General features: G+C 45.5%; 1 protein-coding gene across 2 annotated transcripts in view; it reads left to right on the top strand.

Moving 5' to 3' along the window:
* Positions 1-265: 265 nt before the first annotated feature.
* Positions 266-20,421, top strand: part of PPP2R3A (protein phosphatase 2 regulatory subunit B''alpha) — a 219,329-nt gene continuing 199,173 nt past the window's right edge. The window contains exon 1 of one of the 2 annotated variants that reach the window (XM_069727960.1): positions 266-368. The gene's annotated coding sequence lies outside the window, so the exon portion shown is untranslated. The remainder of the gene's footprint in view (positions 369-20,421) is intronic. The other variant, XM_069727962.1, reaches the window with a different exon arrangement.

Here is a 20,421-nt window from a genome sequence, read left to right as displayed (position 1 = left end):
GGCGCCGCATCCTCCATTATACGTACGCACTATTTACGCAGAAGACACAAGTTTAACCCTTCCCTTCCCAGAGGCTGACTCCCGGGAGAGCGCAGGGTTACAGCCCCAGCACCGCCCTCGACCTCTCCGCCTGCAGTGTGTGCTACATTCCTGACCACACCCCTCGCTATCTCATTGGACGAATGCCCAGCAGGCTGCCACGCCTCCCTCAGTCTGCACATACACATCCTGCACATGGGGAGGGGGCGTGGACCTGGATCCGCACCACGTGATCACAGCTGGCAGCGGAGCTGGAGAGGCGGGGAGGCAGTGGAGAGCGGAGATCCCGGTGAGAGGAGCCCGTGCCGCGGCCGGGAGGCACCGTCCAGGTACCGGCGGGATACACCTGTGTAGGGGCTGCATGTCTGCTGGGGCTGTGGAGCATTGCAGCTCGGCTGTTACATGGCTGAGCACTACAAGTAGCAGAATTGCCTCTGACTGCATTGTGCGCACAGGCTTTATGTGTGTAGTCTGAGGGCATGTGCCATGTGTTGGCATGTGACAGTTTTCCAGAGCAGTGAATGGCACCATGCAGCAGTGACAGGATGGCGCCGTACATGTGACAGCAGCACTGGCTATGGGAAGCGGTGACAGGACTTCATTACAAAGTTTGGGGGAAAGCAGCACTCCACCGGCATCCGGATAATGCGGAGATCCAGCCCAATGCCAGCACTGCCCCCCTCCCTGGTGTCATCTCTGGGGCGTGTGCCACCACTGCCCCCCCGGTGTCATCTCTGGGGCGTGTGCCACCACTGCCCCCCCGGTGTCATCTCTGGGGCGTGTGCCACCACTGCCCCCCCGGTGTCATCTCTGGGGCGTGTGCCACCACTGCCCCCCCGGTGTCATCTCTGGGGCGTGTGCCACCGCTGCCCCCCCCCCCCCGGTATCATCTCTGGGGCGTGTGCCACCGCTGCCCCCCCCGGTATCATCTCTGGGGCGTGTGCCACCGCTGCCCCCCTGGTATCATCTCTGGGGCGTGTGCCACCGCTGCCCCCACCCCCCCCCGGTATCATCTCTGGGGCGTGTGCCACCGCTGCCCCCCCCGGTATCATCTCTGGGGCGTGTGCCACCGCTGCCCCCCCCCCCCCGGTATCATCTCTGGGGCGTGTGCCACCGCTGCCCCCCCCCCGATGTCATCTCTGGGGCGTGTGCCACCGCTGCCCCCCCCGTTATCATCTCTGGGGCGTGTGCCACCACTGCCCCCCCGGTGTCATCTCTGGGGCGTGTGCCACTGCTGCCCCCCCCGATGTCATCTCTGGGGCGTGTGCCACCGCTGCCCCCCCGGTGTCATCTCTGGGGCGTGTGCCACCGCTGCCCCCCCGGTGTCATCTCTGGGGCGTGTGCCACCGCTGCCCCCCCGGTGTCATCTCTGGGGCGTGTGCCACCGCTGCCCCCCCGGTGTCATCTCTGGGGCGTGTGCCACCGCTGCCCCCCCGGTGTCATCTCTGGGGCGTGTGCCACCGCTGCCCCCCCGGTGTCATCTCTGGGGCGTGTGCCACCGCTGCCCCCCCGGTGTCATCTCTGGGGCGTGTGCCACCGCTGCCCCCCCCGGTGTCATCTCTGGGGCGTGTGCCACCGCTGCCCCCCCGGTATCATCTCTGGGGCGTGTGCCACCGCTGCCCCCCCGGTGTCATCTCTGGGGCGTGTGCCACCGCTGCCCCCCCGGTGTCATCTCTGGGGCGTGTGCCACCGCTGCCCCCCTGGTGTCATCTCTGGGGCGTGTGCCACCGCTGCCCCCCTGGTGTCATCTCTGGGGCGTGTGCCACCGCTGCCCCCCTGGTGTCATCTCTGGGGCGTGTGCCACCGCTCCCTCCGTGTCATCGCTGGGGGTGTGCCATCGCTTCCCCCCGGTATCATCTCTGGGGCGTGTGCCACCTCTGCCCCCCTGGTTTCATCTGTGTCATTTGCCGGACACCTCGGCACAAGGGTCACATAGAGGACCCTTCATCAGGTCGGGAGTGACCATTGCTCTTATTTTATTCCCACTGCCTCCTGAGTATTCCGGTTCTTCCTTTTATACGATCTGCCGTACAGTTCCAGGGATTTGGGCACTTTTTTTTTAAATTGAGTGCTCATCTTTACGATCTTTTCTAAGAGGGCGTGTCTCAAATGATTCTCTGGGGGTGTGGCTTTAGGCTGCTCTGCATAATTGCCTTAAGCCCCACCCTCTCATGGACAATAAAATGAGCAAAAAAATAAAATAAATCTCTGGAACCATATGATATACATGGGATTAGTGGGAATAAAATAAAAAAGTGGGCACTGGTGATACGTCCTCATTAAAGGGGTTGTTGTTTATCTGATTCCATAGGCCGTGCCATCCATGGCGCACACACTACACGGGCCGGTTATGTGCTTGTCTGAATGCGCCGCAAGGCTGAATTGGTTACTTTTAGGGTATGTGCACATGTTGTGGATTTCTTGCAGATCTGCAGCTTTTTTTAGCGCAGAAACGCTGCAGATCCGCAAGTGATTTACTCCACCCACTCCATAATTGAAATCTGCAGGGGAAAAAAAAGAAGAAATCCACACAAAAATCTGCAACGGGTGCACATACCAAAAAAAGGCGCAGATTCTGACCTGCGTTTTCTGCCAAGAAATGCAGAATCTGCACTGAAAATTCCACAGTCAAATCTGCAACGTGTGCACACAGCCTTAGGCTATGTTCACACGTTGCGTTTTTGCTGCTTTTTTTATGCAAATTAAGTCGTACTTTACAGTACCCTCAAAAGCTGTGAGATTTCTGACATCTCCTGCACACTTGTGTTTTTTTTTTTTTCCTGACTGAATTGGATAACTGTGTAAACTGCAGCATGTCCCTTCTTTCTGTGCTTTTTTTTCACCCATAGAAATTAAGTGCAAAAACGCAGGTATTTTTGCTGCTTTTTTTGGTCCAGAAAACTCAGGAACAACAGGCACTAAACTGTATCAGCTTGGTTTTATCTGCAGGGAAAAAAACGCAGCAAAAACGCAATATGCGAACATAGCCTAAGTTTCCACAGTGGATGGTTTTTGCAAAACCTGTACCCAAATATTTCGGAGCAGGTAACGCCGGTGACAGGTCCGATGTCAGCTCTGGGTCTCCACACCTCAGTGTTCGTGTCACAGCATTTTATACACCTAACGCATAACTTCCAAGCTGAGACAGTGGAGGCGTTCAGTGTTAATTGTGCCGTTATACAACCCGCGGGAATGAAGACCTGATTAGCTCCTGGTTGTGAGCCGTGGAGCCGTCAGTAAGTCGTGACGGCCGCTATGTGATCACTGTGATGTACAGATGAAGTGAGGAAACTGCTCAAACGCTTCTTCTGCTCATTGCTCACTACCTGCTGTCAAAAGCCACAAATTAGGCGACTTCCCGACCAGACGTTTAGTTCTGCCACATCTGGATGTGCTGTTCAGATTCTCTTTTCGATCGTACCAGGATTGTGTATCCTTATGCTGCTCACATCCGCAGTCTCCTGTGCTCACCGCTTCCAAAAATATCTCCATCATCCTACGATCTCCCGTACTTGGCACATACAGAAGCCTTGTCAGAAGTTGCTAGACAAAATTGTAACATGGTGGTGCCAAGCAATGGTCAATAAATACGCTGCCTTAGGTGCCAAAAGTTATTGTGCACATGTCCTATTCATGAGATCCACGTCGCTCACATGGGTCTGTAGGTGTCGCGTCACCTCCCGATGCGGAAGTGAGACAGATGACCTCTTTACGCCAAGTTGGGATGTGTAGGACTTGATGCACATTTAGCTGTAGGCATCTACATGTAGCTGGAAAAATCAACACAAAAATCAAATCATCTGTGTATTTAGTTTCTTGTGGAAAAGGGACATTTTCACCTCTGATCTACCTTTCCGCAACGTCCGGGGTTCATCTATTGAGAATAAGAAGCTACAAAACCTGTATGAAGTGACCTGTTGTCAGCATCAGCCAAGTCGTTGACCATAAACTAGTGCAGTGCTCCTCAACTCGAGTCCTCACGAGCCACCAACAGATCATGTTTTTGGGATTTCCTTAGTATTGCCCAGGTGATAACGTCCTGGGACATGCTAAGGAAATCTTGAAAACATGAACTGTTGGGAGCTCTTGAGGACTGGAGTTGGGGAGCACTGTGTAAGTTAGAGATTTCAGATCACTGTCTTCTGGATAACCTGAGCTGTGAAGGTCGCTATGAGCTAAAACGACAGATGGGACAACATAAAACTGATCATTCACAATCTGTTTCGTCGTCTGGGCTTCCATTAATGGATCTGACCTTTGACTTTAAATGACTTTTGAGCAGCAGAACCTGACAATTACTGAAACAATCTCCTAGCAGATCAAGTTTTAACAGATATCAGCCATAGGCTGCCCATTGTCAAACTCGCTCTTTTACCAAAAACCACCCATGGTCCATAGAAAGTGGCCTAAACGATCTTTTTCAGCTGTCCATCATGTCTAGTACATGATGATAAGAGTGATAAGATAGGCCCATTTGTTCTCAGAGCTGACCTTTTTGGCACAGCATCAAATTCCCTCCGCTTCTTTTTTTACTACTGATCTTGGCATCGCAAAGTTAAACTCATACAGCGATGTCACTGATGACATTGCTATGTTTTGCAGGTGAGTTCTCAGAAACTAAAGTTTCCTATAAACATTAACCCCTTCGCGACACGCGCCGTACTAGTACTGCGCTGCCGGCACTGCATTAGTGCCAGCAGCAGTACTAGTACGGCGCACCGATCACTGCGGTCTCGCGCTGAGCGCCGCGGTGATCGGGTGCGGGTGTCAGCTGTATATGACAGCTGACACCCCGCAGCAATGCCCACGATCAGCGCTATCGCCGATCGCGGGCATTTAACCCCTCTGATGCCGCTGTCAGTAGTGACAGCGGCATAGAGGGGGATCGCGCAGGGACGGGGGCTCCCTGCGCTCTCCCACCGGAGCAACGCAATGAGATCGCGTTGCTCCGGTGACCCGGAAGGAGTCCCCGGATCCAAGATGGCCGCCGGACTCCTTCCGGGTCATGAAGTGACCTGGCTAGCCGGCGCCTGCTGAGAGCAGGCGCTGGAGAGCCAGCTAAGCTGCCTGTCAGATCGTTGATCTGACAGTGTGCTATGCACAGTGTCAGATCAACGATCTGATCTAATACAGAGATGTCCCACCCTGGGACAATGTTAGAAAGTAAAAAAAAAAAAAAAAATAGAATGTGTAAAAAAAAATTAAAAAAAATCCCCAAATAAAAAAAAAAAAACATTTCCCAATAAATCCATTTATTTATGTAAAAAAAAAAAAAAAAACAATAAATGTACACATATTTGGTATCGCCGCGTCCGTAACGACCCGCTCTATAAAACTATCCCACTAGTTAACCCCTTCAGTGAACACCGCAAAAAAAAAAAAAACAAGGCAAAAAACAACGCTTTATTATCACACAGGCGAACAAAAAGTGGAATAACACGCGATCAAAACGACGGATATAAATAACCATGGTACCGCTGAAAACGTCATCTTGTCCCGCAAAAAAAAAGCCGCCATACAGCATCATCAGCAGAAAAATAAAAAAGTTATAGCTCTCAGAATAATGCGATGCAAAAACAATTATTTTTTTATATAAAATAGTTTTTATTGTGTAAAAGCACCAAAACATAAAAAAAATTACATAAATGAGGTATCGCTGTAATCGTACTGACCCGAAGAATAAAACTGCTTTATCCATTTTACCACACGTGGAACGGTATAAACGCCCCCCCTAAAAGAAATTCAGGAATTGCTGGTTTTTGTTCATTCCGCCTCCCAAAAATCGGAATAAAAAGCGATCAAAAAATGTCATCTGCCCGAAAATGTTACCAATAAAAACGTCAACTCGTCCCGCAAAAAACAAGATCTCACATGACTCTGTGGGCCAAAATATGGATAAATTATTGCTCTTAAAATGTGGTGATGCAAAAACTATTTTTTGCAATAAAAAGCGTCTTTTAGTGTGTGACGGCTGCCATTCATAAAAATCCGCCAAAAAAACGCTATAAAAGTAAATCAAACCCCCCTTCATCACCCCCTTAGTTAGGGAAAAATAATAAAATGTAAAAAAATGTATTTATTTCCATTTTCCCATTAGGGTTAGGGCTAGGGTTAGGGCTAGGGTTAGGGTTAGGGTTTCAGTTATAATTGGGGGTTTCCACTGTTTAGGCACATCGGGGGCTCTCCAAACGCGACATGGCGTCCGATCTCAATTCCAGCCAATTCTGCTTTGAAAAAGTAAAACAGGGCTCCTTCCCTTCCGAGTTCTCCTGTGTGCCCAAACAGTGGTTTCCCCCAACATATGGGGTATCAGCGTTCTCAGGACAAGTTGGACAACAACTTTTGGGGTCCAATTTGTCCTGTTACCCTTGGGAAAATAAAAACATAGGGGATAAAATATCATTTTCGTGGAAAAAAAATATATTTTTTATTTTCACGGCTCTGCGTTATAAACTGTAGTGAAACACTAGTTGGTTCAAAGCTCTCACAACACATCTAGATAAGTTCCTTTGGGGGTCTAGTTTCCAATATGGGGTCACTTGTGGGGGGTTTCTACTGTTTAGGTACATCAGGGGCTCTGCAAATGCAACATGACGCCTGCAGACCAATCCATCTAAGTCTGCATTTCAAATGGCGCTCCATCCCTTCCGAGCTCTGCCGTGCACCCAAACAGTGGTTCCCCCCCACATGTGGGGTATCAGCGTACTCAGGACAAATTGGACAATAACATTTGTGGTCCAATTTCTCCTGTTACCCTTGGGAAAAAAAATTGCGGGCTAAAACATCATTTTGTGGAAAGAAAAAATGATTTTTTAATTTTCACAATGCTACATTCTAAACTTTAGTGAAACAATTGGGGGTTAAAGGTGCTCACCACACATCTAGATAAGTTCCTTAGGGGGTCTTCTTTCCAAAATGGGGTCACTTGTGGCGGGTTTCCACTGTTAAGGCACGTCAGGGGCTCTCCAAATGCGACATGGCGTCCGATCTCAATTCCAGCCAATTTTGCATTGAAAAGTCAAATGGCACTCCTTCCCTTCCGAGCTCTGCCATGCGCTCAAACAGTGGTTTATCCCCATATATGAAGTATCGACGTACTCAGGACAAATTGCACAACAACTTTTGGGGTACAATTTATCCTTTTACCCTTGGGAAAATAAAAAATTTGGGGCAAAAAGATCATTTTTTGTGAAAATTAATAAAAAAATTTTTTTTACGGCTCTACATTATAAACTTCTGTGAAGCACTTGGAGGTTCAAAGTGCTCACCACACATCTAGATTAGTGCCTTAGGGGGTCTACTTTCCAAAATGGTGTCACCTGTGGGGGTTTCCACTGTTTAGGCACATCAGGAGCTCTCCAATCGTGACATGGGCTCCGATCTCAATTCCAGCAAATCTTGCATTGAAAAGTCAAATAGCGCTCCTTCCCTTCCGAGCTCTCCCATGTGCCCAAACAGTGGTTTACCCCCACATATGGGGTATCGGCGTACTCAGGACAAATTGTACAACGACTTTTGTGGTCCAATTTCTCCTGTTACCCTTGGTAAAATGAAACAAATTGGACCTGAAGTAAAAATTTTGTGAAAAAAAAGTTAAATGTTCAATTTTTTTAAACATTCAAAAAATTCCTGTGAAGCACCTGAAGGGTTAATAAACTTTTTGAATGTGGTTTTGAGTACCTTGAGGGGTGCAGTTTTTAGAAGGGTGTCACTTTTGGGCATTTTCTGTCATATAGACCCCTCAAAGTCACTTCAAGTGTGAGGTGGTCCGTAAAAAAATGGTTTTGCAAATTTTGTTGCAAAAATGAGAAATCGCTGGTCAACTTTAAACCCTTATAACGTCCTAACAAAAAAAAATTATGTTTCCAAAATTGTGCTGATGTAAAGCAGACATGTGGGAAATGTTGTTTATTAACTATATTATGTGATATAACTCTCTAATTTAAGGGCATAAAAACTAAGAGTTTGAAAATTGCTAAATTTTTCATAATTTCCGACAAATTTTTGTTTTTTTCACAAATAAATGTAAGTCATATCGAAGAAGTTTTACCACTATCATGAAGTACAATATGTCACGAGAAAACAGTGTCAGAATCACCAGGATCCGTTGAAGCGTTTCAGAGTTATAACCTCATAAAGTGACAGTGGTCAGAATTGTAAAAATTGTCCCTGTCACTTAGGTGAAAACAGGCTTTGGGGTGAAGGGGTTAAATAAAAGTTGGCTGAACACGATGATATGTCAAACTGGGCCTCCTGACTATCTTCCAATGGTAGAATATGAATGTATGTACAGTAGCCGTCAGACTTTGAACAGACTGTTCATGCAATGGTTTTCTTCTTATTGGAACGGGCACATTGTAGATCCAGACTGAAGGCAATAAAACCACAAAGGCACACGTATGGAAAGCAGAAGTAAAGAAACGTGTGAAACAAACCACAATATGTGTTTTAAATCTTAAATCTCTTAAAGTATCCCTCTTCTTCTGACAACGTTGCACCCCCTTGCCATTATCACTAGTATTTTCATCAGGCTGTCACCTGGAATGGCTTCTAACAGTCTTGAAGGCGTTCCCAGAGGTGATTAGCACTTGTTGGCTGCTTTGTATTCACTCTATGATCCAAGTCATCCCCAACCATCTCAATTGAGTTGCGACTATGTCCTCTGACACAGTCCTCAATCCTTCTCCTTTTTGGCCACATAACCCTTACATGGCTTGGAGGTGTTTTGAAGCATTGTGCAACCAGATGGGATGGCATGTCATTGCTGAATGCTGTGGTATCCAATCCATGATGGGCAAGTGTGACTTGAGTTTGGAATGAATCGCCAACAGTTACGGGCAAAGCACCCCCACATATCGCACCTCTTCCACAAGGCTTCGTGGTGGGCACCACACGTGTAGAAACCAACCACCCCCATTTTCTGCTTCGCACAGAAATGGTGGTTGGTACCAAAAACCTCAAATTTAGCTCCTCAGACCACAGTATAGATTTCCACTAATTTAATGTTCAGTCCTTGTTACTTGACCCAAACAAGTCTCCTCTTCTAGTTTGCTGTCCTCAGCAGAGGCATCTCTGCAGCGTTTTGACAAGAAAGGTTTGTGTCGACTAGTCCTATGGACAGTTGATGTTGAGCGGTCAGTTGCTTGGTGTCCGTGCATCGTGTATGGCAGCTGTTTTATGAAGTGCTTTTTCTGATACTGGAAACTTTGATTAACTTATCCTCTGCAGCAAAGGTAATTTTTGGTCTTCCTTTCTTGGGTGGTCCTCATGAGAGCCAGGTTCGTCATGCTGACTGTTGTTTCTCTGTACATACTTGAGTGATACTTGCTATATTCTGGCTTGGAACAGTTGTGGAATTTGTATGGAGCTGTGTACCAACACAGCCTCTGCAAAACACACTTGGTACCAGCAAAGACAGCTGGTGATTCGACAATTGTACTTTTGGCAAAGCATAACTGTTCCCTGGAAGCCATTCCAGGTGACGGCCTGATGAAGCTGCTGTAGAGAATGCAATTGGGGTGTAAAGTTGTCCTCAGTAAAAGGGGGTACTTAGAGAATGTAAGGTTCAACACACATTCTGTTTTTTTCACACGTGTTTCTTTACTTCTTGTTTCCATGTGTGTACAGTCGTGGACTAATACAATACTGATGGTAGTTTTGGAAGTCATGTCTGCGAAAGATCTCTCGTTAATATAATTGTTGTATGCGTTAGTCTAGTTTCACGGCGTAAAGCCATTGGTACTGGGTATCGCTGCTTTTCATAAAGGATACTAATGTTATATGATAATTCGGCTGAGTGCGGCTCGTGAGCCTCTTGATTGCCATATCATTGATCGGCACACGTTCTCACAACCGATGGTCCCGTGACTTTTTCTTGTTTCTGATTGTTTCTTCGCTGTCTAGGAGGCTGTTTCTATAACCGCTCCAGATTGTTGATTCAGGTCGGTCTGTGCAAGTCTTCTGTTTATGGATGTAGAGATAAGCAGAAGGTTTTGATGATCCGCTGTTTTGGAAGCAGATACCAGTGTGTGGTCTTCTCTGCTACAAGCTGCTTCTGTGGACCTTACTGAACACCTGTCCAAGTTTACGTTGTCAGATTTTCCTTACTGTTCAAGGTTTGTGGCAATCACAAGTCAAGATTATTTAAAGAGCACTCAACTTTAAAACAATGTGGACAAGCCGTTTTTTATTTTCTTTCTAGAATGGTATGAAAAAAATCCTCAGTGTTGCCTTCCTCCCCAATCCTCTGACGCTACCATTTTGACCTTTCCTGGGTCCCCCGACGGTCTCTAATTCCTAGTTCCTTTCTTTGCTATTTTAACCATTAACCCTGCTGTTCTGTTGGTCAAAAATGACCGACTTTGAACTTCAATATTCTTTAAAATATTCAAGATGCGGCTCTGAAACCCGTGGCCGACCGACCCATCCTCATTTAAGTCAATCAACCACAAGTTTCAGAACCACATCTTGAACACCCCAAAAAATACCAAAGTTCAAAATTGGTCTCCCCAGACCAAACAGAACAGCAGGGTTAATAAAATTAAGTAGATAACTGCTTTTAAATGGACTTTTATCCAACCTAAAAAAACAAAAAAACATTTTTCTGTTCCCTTTGGTTGAGTAACGTCGGTGTCACACAGTTCTATAAAATCACCATTTTATGCACAGCTATAATAGCCATGGAAAGGCATGAGCCCTCTGCTGTACCTCCGTGCCTTCGATTCCAATGGCATGCAGAAGTTTTTTGCCGCGCTCCTCTAGACGTCTATTTGTGATATACCTACATTTATGAGGCACCTAGAGAAACATTATATGGCAGCACATAGTCCCTGCGTCTCTCTAATATGAGATATGAGACTTGCACAGTATATATATATTATATTATATACACGCACACACATATACAGATACACACACCCTGATTCTAACGCATCGGGTATTCTAGAATATGTATGTAGTTTACAGCCACGTAGTATATAGCAATGTGGGCAGCACCATATCCTTGTTTAAAAAAAGAATTAAAATAAAAAATAGTGATATACTCACCCTCTGTCGGCCCCCTGTATCCAGCCGAGGCATTTACCGATGCTCCTCGCGACGCTCCGGTCCCAAGAGTGCATTGCGGTCTCACGAGATGATGACGTAGCGGTCTCGCGAGACTGCTACGTCATCATCTCGCGAGACCGCAATGCATGGACCGGTCACCGGAGCGTTGCGAGGAGCTGGAAAGGCCTCTGCTGGATCCCGGGGCCCACGGAAGGTGAGTATATAATGATTTTTATTTTTAACATTAGATCTTTTTACTATTGATGCTGCATAGGCAGCATCAATAGTAAAAAGTTGGTCACACAGGGTTAATAGCAGCTTTAACGGAGTGCGTTACACCGTGGCTTAACGCTGCCATTAACCCTGTGTGAGCGCTGACTGGAGGGGAGTATGGAGCGGGCGCTGGGCACTGACGGCAGGGGAGTAGGGAGCGGCCATTTTGCCACCGCACTGTGCCCGTCGCTGAATGATCGTGGCCGTTTGCCACGCCCAATCAGCGAATTGGGATTTCCGTGACAGAAAGACAGACAGAAAGACGGAAGTGACCCTTAGACAATTATGTAGTAGATTCAAAATAAACATTAACTAGTTTCTTTTTCTTTTTTAATCATTGCCATCTGTCACTTTCATTTACTACATTTAACTTTTGATCAATTCCAGTAACTTGGCATTTCGATGGCTTGGATTGTGTGGGCATCGCTGCTGTGCCAACATGCTGAATATAAAGTGCCAGTTCTGTAATCGTATGTCGCCTAGCGGGAAGAGGTTAAAAATGCTGTCAAGTTAACATCTGGTGGGAACACGGAATAACGGCCTAGTGTGAACTTGGCCTTGTAACGGGAACGTGTGGGAGAAGCCGACTTTGTAATGTTCATCTTGTATTTCCAATGGATAAAGTAAAAGCATTTTCTGGCACAACGACAGGTGTCTATTGCTTTACAGAATGGAAACCTATTAGTTGTGTGCGTTCTTGGCCACGTGAAGGCGGCGGCGCTGAGGCACACGGAGTTCCCTGTAGCTTTGTACTATGGAGACGCAGGGAATCCGTGTGGCGCCATATGGAGCTCTACTATGTGGTAAATGGTGGAAATATATTGGCGATGAGATCTGTATGACAGCATATATCGGAACATTGCTCCATTATTTACGGTATTTTTATTTATTTTGGGGGATTTATAAGAAATCTGAAATAATTTCTCCTCATAAAGTACCATTTACCCATGTAGGAGCTCTACTTGATTGCCTGTTTGAGCCAAGCCATAATATGGCCTGTATGTGCTGCCTGTATAGGAGGCTGCGTTCAGATCTCTCTAATAAGCTCCAGTCCATTTCATATATAGATTATAGAACTGAACATTTAGAAGTTTGTGTTGTTTTTGTTCTGCTACCCGATGTCACTTTACTGTGTACCGCCACAAAGGCCCGCTTTTCTCCATGGAGACGGATATTGCGTGAGGCAATTCTTTGATAACGTTCACAGCTGTTCGCTGAATTCTTACGGAGTGATTTCCAGAGGAAAACCTATTGTTTTAGCTCGAGCCACTTGAATAAACGTTTATAGCCAGAATACACGGGACCCGGGAGGAAAACTGGTGCTCAATAAAACTGGCCAATGTCTGGATTAAATTGCCATGTTTGTAATAGTTGCTATAGAGCTGTGGTAATGAGTTTCTTTTTCAGGAATTAAGTCTTGGTTAATTACCGTATTGCTAAGCACCATAAATTAGTAAAGTGCCCATAGACCAAAAAAGGCTAGGGGGACCATGAAAAGCGTCAGGGTAGTTCATTTGCAATGCTTTTCGAAGTTTTCTTTCGTCTTCTGGAAACCCACAGTGGTTCTCCAGAAGAAGTAAGAATACTTCGAAACATGTTAAGAATATCAGCACTGACACACTCTCCTGAATTGGACTCCTTTAATGGTTACAATACCAAGCCCACATAAACCTTAGATGGCAGCCAGTCCAGCGCACTTTCGGCCAACAACTTTCACTCCCAACTCCCCATACAGATGCACTCCCGGCTCATAGCATTCATGTGTTTTCTATGGGGAGAGTGAAGCAAGTCTATGTCTGACGTGTCTTCTGATTTATCTCCTGAAACAAAAGGATAGTTGGTGTAATTCAACATGTGCCATCATTCTCTCCCCCAACACTGTTAAGTCTCGGTAGCTAAAATCAATAGATTGCAGTTAGCAGAAAACTTCTTCTTTTTAATGGTGTTTAACATCTAATCTGCCAAAATAAATAATCGGCCATGTGGGAAAACTCTGAGCTCAGTTAGACACTTCCATTCCCTTTATAATCTGGGTCCTGATTCAAACCCATGTCAGAGCTAGCCTTTGCTGCATGGCTTAGGATGAGAGGTGTTCATGTGAGAAGGAGTTTTGGAGGAGTTGTCTGTGACTGTTGCGTGGTTTGTAAGTGTGGCAATTCCTTTCCCTCCTCTTACTTTTTTCCCCATCCTCCACTCCCCGGTGCATTCCTCTGTTATATGTGAGTGAATATTTGTATGCCTGGTACTTTGTTACCCCCTTGTTTGTGTAGCCTTGTTTGTTGGGTTGGTGTACTGCAGTACCCAGTAGCTCCCCTATTCCCTGGGGGGGGGAACACACAGAGGACTGATTCAGGAGATAAAGCAAGGGTGGAAGCCCCGGCATCTTCACCTTCAGAAGTATTCTTGGGAATAGGGCGAGCTAGGATGCCCTCTAGTGATGGCGACAGGGAAGGAGCCCCTGGTCCCGAGTCACGCATTACAACGCATACCGGCGCATGTCCATGCGCCCCCCCCATGTTATACATAGGGACGCATGCGTTGGTATCCGGCGCCCAACAACGCAAATGTGAACGTAGCATAACATGTCTGTACCTCTTATTAATTAGTATAATTTTACCGTTGTGCATATTTAATTACGATTGTTGCTCCTTCCCTATGAGCTGACTAGACCGCCACTCTACCATTGCACATTTGTCACCAGGAATTGTATATAATTCTATGGCGTTTCCTCTGCACGACCCCCAGAGCTGCCTTCTTCTCTCCAATGTCTATGACAGGATGCAGCGAGGCCGACTACTCTTCTGTACTGCTACATGTCTGCCAGGGAGATCGTAACCTTTTTATAACCTTTCAGAATTGATATCTGCTGATGTAACGCAGGATTTTATAGATCAGGATTTACTCTGGATTCGAGACCGGAGCCAGCTGAAAAGGTTAGTTATACAGGCCATGCGTCATGGAAGTAAATAAAAAAAACATGTTGAAGTTTTTGTTGAGCTAAACAGCGCGCCTCTGCAGAAATGTAGAGAACATTACGGGGGTTTTCCGTTTTCGGAAACCCCCTGTCTACAGGTATTTAAAAAAACAAACAAACTGAGCCTTACTCGCCCTCCTCAGGTCCACGATGTCTGTCATTGCATGCAATGCCGATGTCGATAGCACGGCAGTCAGTGAGCTCGACATTTTGTGCTGTCTACTCAGGCATAGGCGCTGATCTCTGTTATTGGTCACAGTGTTGTCGACGTGACGTCAGTGCTGCTGAAAATTACAGACATTAGGAGCAACAACTCAATGCTGGACCTGGGGAGGGTGAGTAAAGACAAAAAAAAAAACAAAAAAAAATAAAACTTGAGCTGGGGGACAGAAGCTTTCAGAAACCTGAAAACCATGTGAGGGGTATGTCGATATGACATTGAAAAATCCACTATAACTTTTCTGCCGATTAGCAACTAACAACGTATTGGATTTTACTTCATTACATAAAAAGGGTAAAATCTGCATTCTATTCTGAAACAGGGACTGGCATGCTGCTTATTTTCCACATAGCATAAAGATATCTGGACGGGAAATAAATAGTGTTTTACAGTTCTAGCATTGTACTTGGGATCTTAAAGGGAATCTGCCAGTAAGATCAACGCCCCCCCCCCCCCCCAAAAAAAAACAAAAAAAACAAAAAAAAAACAAAAAAAAAAAACGCATATATGGGCAAGCGGTTTTTTGTTTGAGGGGTGGACACCTTTATAACTTCTAAGTAAACAGCGTTTTCATTAATATGCATACGAGGTGTTAAGTGCTCTGGGTGTGACAGTGCACTTTCAAAGTCTGTGCCTCCAGTGGTTGCGAATGTAAGTGCAGCTTTACCGCTCTGGATAACGTTGCAAAATATGGCAAGGTGAAGTAAGCTGCAGAAAAAAACGCAAAATTAATGAACATGCTGCGGTTTTTACCGCGATGCGTTTTTTTTTCATGGAAAAAAACGCATCATGTGCACAAAACATGCGGAATTCATTATAAATGATGGGATGCTTATTGTATGCAGTTTTATAGCGATTTTATCCGGAAAAACCGGGAAAAAACCGCAACGTGTGCACACATGTGCTTCCATCAAGTTTGTGCCTATGTATGACTAGCGGAGGCAACGCTGCTGCTAATCCAAAGAGGAGACAGGGGGAGCGGGCGCGCTCCTGCCAAAGAGGAGACGGGGTGCGGGCGCGCTCCTGCCAAAGAGGAGACGGGGTGCGGGAGCGCTCCTGCCAAAGAGGAGACAATGGCATTAAACTGATATGCCATGAGAGCAGACATGACCTCTTCAAGGGAAAATCCTGACTAGGTAGAGCAGAAAATAAGCTTCCTTCATGTTGTAGCTGACCCTTGTAGTGGCCTAACAGAAAGGTTCCCAGTTCCCTTTATCCTGTGCTCTCAGACCTCCCGCCTGGCCAGTCCATCCATCAGACCCCTGGGCAGAGAGCGTTAAATACCAAGTAGGGCTGCTGTCACCTATGTTTTATTTAGTTATGTTAAATTGTCGCTGAATAACTTTTATAAAATGCTGTTTTGGCAGCTCTGCCGGCGCTATCTCAATACAACTGTGTGGGCGGTCACGGGATAAAAGGTTTAATCTGAGGAAAACTGCCAAGAACAGAGACGGCTTTGTAAATGGGGATCATCAAACACCTGAAAGCTGCAAACGGATTCTTATTTATTGAGCTGTAGGTGGTCTCCAAGCATTACAAGGCCCGCACTATGGCACCGCGCGGAAAATCCCACCTTTCAAGACCTATTTCCAGAGAGTTTATTAAAAAAAAAAAAAATCTTAAAAGGCTTTTAGGCGAACATAACCTTTCTGTTCATGCAGGTGTGATAGCCTCACGTATCACAGCTATATGGTTAGTGGGGTCTGGTCTCTGGGACCCCCACCCACCAAACAGTATGAAACAAGCTACCGGTATGTATTCATGCAGAGTTCACACGTAGGCGGAAATGCGTTTTTTTAACTTTTTTTTTATTTGCATATGTCTGCACCATAATACACCATGATATAAATTATCATGAAATCACATCCATGTTGCTTGGACAGTGTATTTCCGCAGATTTTCTGCATGGAAAAAAAATGCAGCATTTGCGCTATTGTCCCCCCGCGTCTTTTAAACTACGGTACCTTTTCCTCTGAAACGCTGCAGCCTTTCAGAATCAAACATGCCGTGGTGTAATCCGTGCTTAAAACCATGCTGAAAAAACCATCTTGAAAAACTGTGTTCAAAATGGTTCCTACAAAATAACGCTAAATAAATATTAGAAGCAATTTTTAGAATTTTCAGCCAGAAAAATCCACATAAATAATCAGTGTGACAATGAAGGAGCGCTGCAAAAAAACACTGCAAATATCATTGCTGAATTACTATAGATTTGCTGCAGATTTCAGTGCAAAGTTTGAAACCTCCGCAGCATAAATTGACGCATCCTTACTGTAGGTCAATTTACTCTGCAGATTCTCTCTCTCTTTCTCCGTTCTCTTGATGATTTTTTTTTTAAGCTCTTTTTATCCACTTTTCAGGTGTTCCAAGGTTTTGTCCATGTGGGTCAGTTACACAGCGGACTTTTCACTGCAGATTTGCTCAAAATCCGCTGTGTATTCCCGTACCTTCAGAGGAGATGAGCTTTTAAGAAACCTCAATACACTGCAAAGAAAATCTGCAGTGGAAATTTACTTTTTTTTTTTTTTTTTTGTGGCAATTTGCTTTGCAGAGGGCAATATCCACCGCGAAGGGTTAAAGTTCTCCAGATCCTCCGCATCTTCACACCAAAATCCTCACAACTTGGTGCCGATTTTGCTGTTGTGAAATTTCGGCACGAGGTCAATTTTGTGTCTGAAATGTTCCCCATGATGGAAAATCCAATGTATTAACCCTGTGTGAACGTTCCCTATTGGAAGGAAAGTCACACACAATCCTGCAAATATTGATTGTTTGTAATTTCCTCCAGAGTTGCATTTTATTAACCATTTGTTGTATCGGAGTCCCCTATTGTCTGCATTTTCACCCTTTTGTCATTTAACGTCAGAACTTTTTACTTTCGAGCTTTAGTTGTGGCTTTTTTTTTTTCGTAGAGAAGGCGGCAAGGTTACATGGAATCCCCCTTCATCTTGTAAGTGCGGCTCCCCCATGGGCGACTATTCGTGAAACTCATCCCCTGCAGTGTGTGGATGTCGGTAATTAGACTCCCCACATCTCGGATCTCTCCTGAAGCATGCGGTCACATAGCCGAGATCTGTCAGGTGGAGCCACTGGCGAGGTGCCCATCTGGTGCAAGGCTCGGTGCCGACAGCAGTGCACTCGCACACCTCGGGCAGGGGCACATTTACCGTCTCCTCATCCAAACGTGTGTAATAAATATTTTCACAGTAGGAGCTGCTGTTCATATGGAATTTATCACCATGAACACGACTTCAGCTTTGCAGGATGGAGATAAAAAGGGTGCTCCAGGTCCGGCACCGCGCCCCGAGCCAGGTGCATGCTCCACTATGGCATGGTTTTTATGGAAAATTCAAAACGAGAGGGGAAAAAAAAATTGTATTCTTCTCTTTAGATGACGTTTTTACAGCTTTGCAAATTCATTATGCCTCTGCCGTGTGCAAACCTAACTATAGGCCATAGAGGAGACATAATACTAAAATGTTTCTCATTTTGGAGCTTCCTGATCTTCTCTTGGGGGGAGAAACCACTGCTGTATGAATCCATAGCTAGAGAAAATAAAATGGCAGATATGGAAATCTCCATGTGTTCTATGCAGGCCAGTGCATGTGTTACCATGTGCATCCTGCAACGTGTGAGCTTCAAGGCAAATAATATGCAACAAACCCCGCTGACAAGCTATGGAAACAATATCTGCACTGAACTGAGATACTGTGCCAGGTCTGTTAAATTCCCTGTGGAAAAGATATGGCTTTAACCCCTTAAGGACCTGAGGTATTTCCGTTTTTGCATTTCCATTTTTGCTCCCCTTCTTCCCACGGCCATAATTTCTCCGCCCCCCCCTCCCCCCCATCAATATGGCCATGTGAGGGTTTTTTTTTTTTTTTGTGGGACGAGTTGTACTATTGAATGGCACCATTGATTTTTACCATATCCTGTACTGGGAAAACGGGGAAAAAAAATTCCAAATTCGGTGAAAGTGCAAAAAAAAAAAGTTAAGTTCCCCAATCGTTTTTTGGATTTGTTTTCTTTTTACCATGTTCACTAAATGCTAAAAATGACCTGCCATTATGATTCTCCAGGTCATTAGGAGTCTATAGACACCAAACCTGTCTGGATTTTTTTTTTCACCACAGAAATTAAAAAGAACCTAAAGTTTTTGAAAAAAATAAAAAAATATGCTGGTTTTTTCAGAGACCAGTAGCGTCTCCATTTTTTTGAGATGTGGAGCCGGATGAGGGCTTATCTTTTGCGTGCCGATCTGACGTTTTTATTGCTTCCATTTTGGTTTTATTTAGCTCTGCCACCACTAATACATGATATGCCTAGTTAAACATGAAAAATTTGATGAATGGTTCTCTTTGAAAAGAGATGATGCACCAAAAGTGTTGTATAAAAAAGAGGCCTAAGGCTGTGTTTTCTGCGCGGAATTGCATCAAATCTGCAATGTAGTGCACAACCAATGTAAGTCTATGGGAACCGCACACTTGATGTGCACATGATGCGGAAAAATCTGCACAGAAACGCAGCGTTTTATTTTCCGCAGCATGTCACTTCGTTTGTGTGGATCTGTAGTGTTTCTGCACCCATTGACTTCCATTGTGCCAGGCCAATCCACAGCAAATAAAGACAAAACACACGGCACTCAAGGATCCTGTGTGGTGACCAAGTCAGGTTTCCAGCCCGTCAATCCAATAGTAATAAATCACTTGGCACTCAAATGGTTTCTTTCAGATGAAAAAGTGAACATCCCATTTATTTGTGCATCCAGTTCATAGATTATTTAAACGTTTTCGGTCAAATCACAAGACCTCCATCAGAATTTCTTTAACAAAACTGGAAGCATAGGACAATGGGGTATATGAGCCTAGGCAACCCGGGAACCTAGCGCACCTGGAACGTCTCACAGATCCTGAAGGGAGAAGGAGGGCGTGTATCCGCCGCTGCATATGGTGCTCATAGACGTCCGGTCCGTCGCGCTGTGTGGAGTAGTCCTTCTCCCTTCAGGATCTGTGAGACGTTCCAGGTGCGCTTTCCATCCCGGGTTGCCTAGGCTCATATACCCCATTGTCCTATGCTTCCAGTTTTGTTAAAGATATTTCTGATGTGATTTGACCGAAAACGTTTAAATAATCTTTGAACTGGATGCACAAATAAATGGGATGTTCACTTTTTTTCATCTGAAAGAAACCATTTGAGTGCCAAGTGATTTATTACTATTCAATCCACAGCAAAACCGCAGGTTTAAAAAAGATCTGCGGTTTTGCTGCAGAGTTGCCTGTGCGAAACGCTGCAGATCAGGAGGGGGAAGAGGGTGTGGGCAGAGACTGTGTGTGTGCGGTGAAGATGTGCAGGTGTTTGTGTGTGTCTGCGGGGCTGTGTGTGTCTGTGTGCGGGGGATCGCTGGGCTGTGTCTGTGCGTGGGTGTGTGTGCGGGTCTGTATGTAGGCAGGCATCGTCCGATGGGACTACTAGTCCCTCCCGGCTATGCCTGCTACAGTGACAGGTAGCCGGATGATGGGACAGTATAGTCCCTTCATCCGGCTACTGTGTTCAAGTGTAAAAAAACAAAAACAAAAAACACAACATACAGTGCATACTCGCCATCACCTTGATCCCCAAAACCATTGCTCACATGTAAAAAAAAAAATTATTAAAAATAATAAACAATATACTCCCTGATCTGCAGAAATCCAATTTAATAAGTGTCCAACAACGATCTCCCGTGGAGAGCTGCCGCATCAGCTGATGCGACCGCTCTCCAGGGGCACCGGGAATGCAATGACGGAAGGTATCCTTCCGCACTGTATCCTTCCGCCGCTGTGAGAAATAGTTTCTACTCTCACTTGCAGCACTGCTGTGTGGGAAATTT

This window comes from Ranitomeya imitator, chromosome 5 (genome assembly GCF_032444005.1).
Source record: "Ranitomeya imitator isolate aRanImi1 chromosome 5, aRanImi1.pri, whole genome shotgun sequence".
In the NCBI taxonomy this organism is placed as follows: Eukaryota; Metazoa; Chordata; class Amphibia; order Anura; family Dendrobatidae; genus Ranitomeya; species Ranitomeya imitator.
This window is presented reverse-complemented; position numbering and strand designations above follow the sequence as displayed.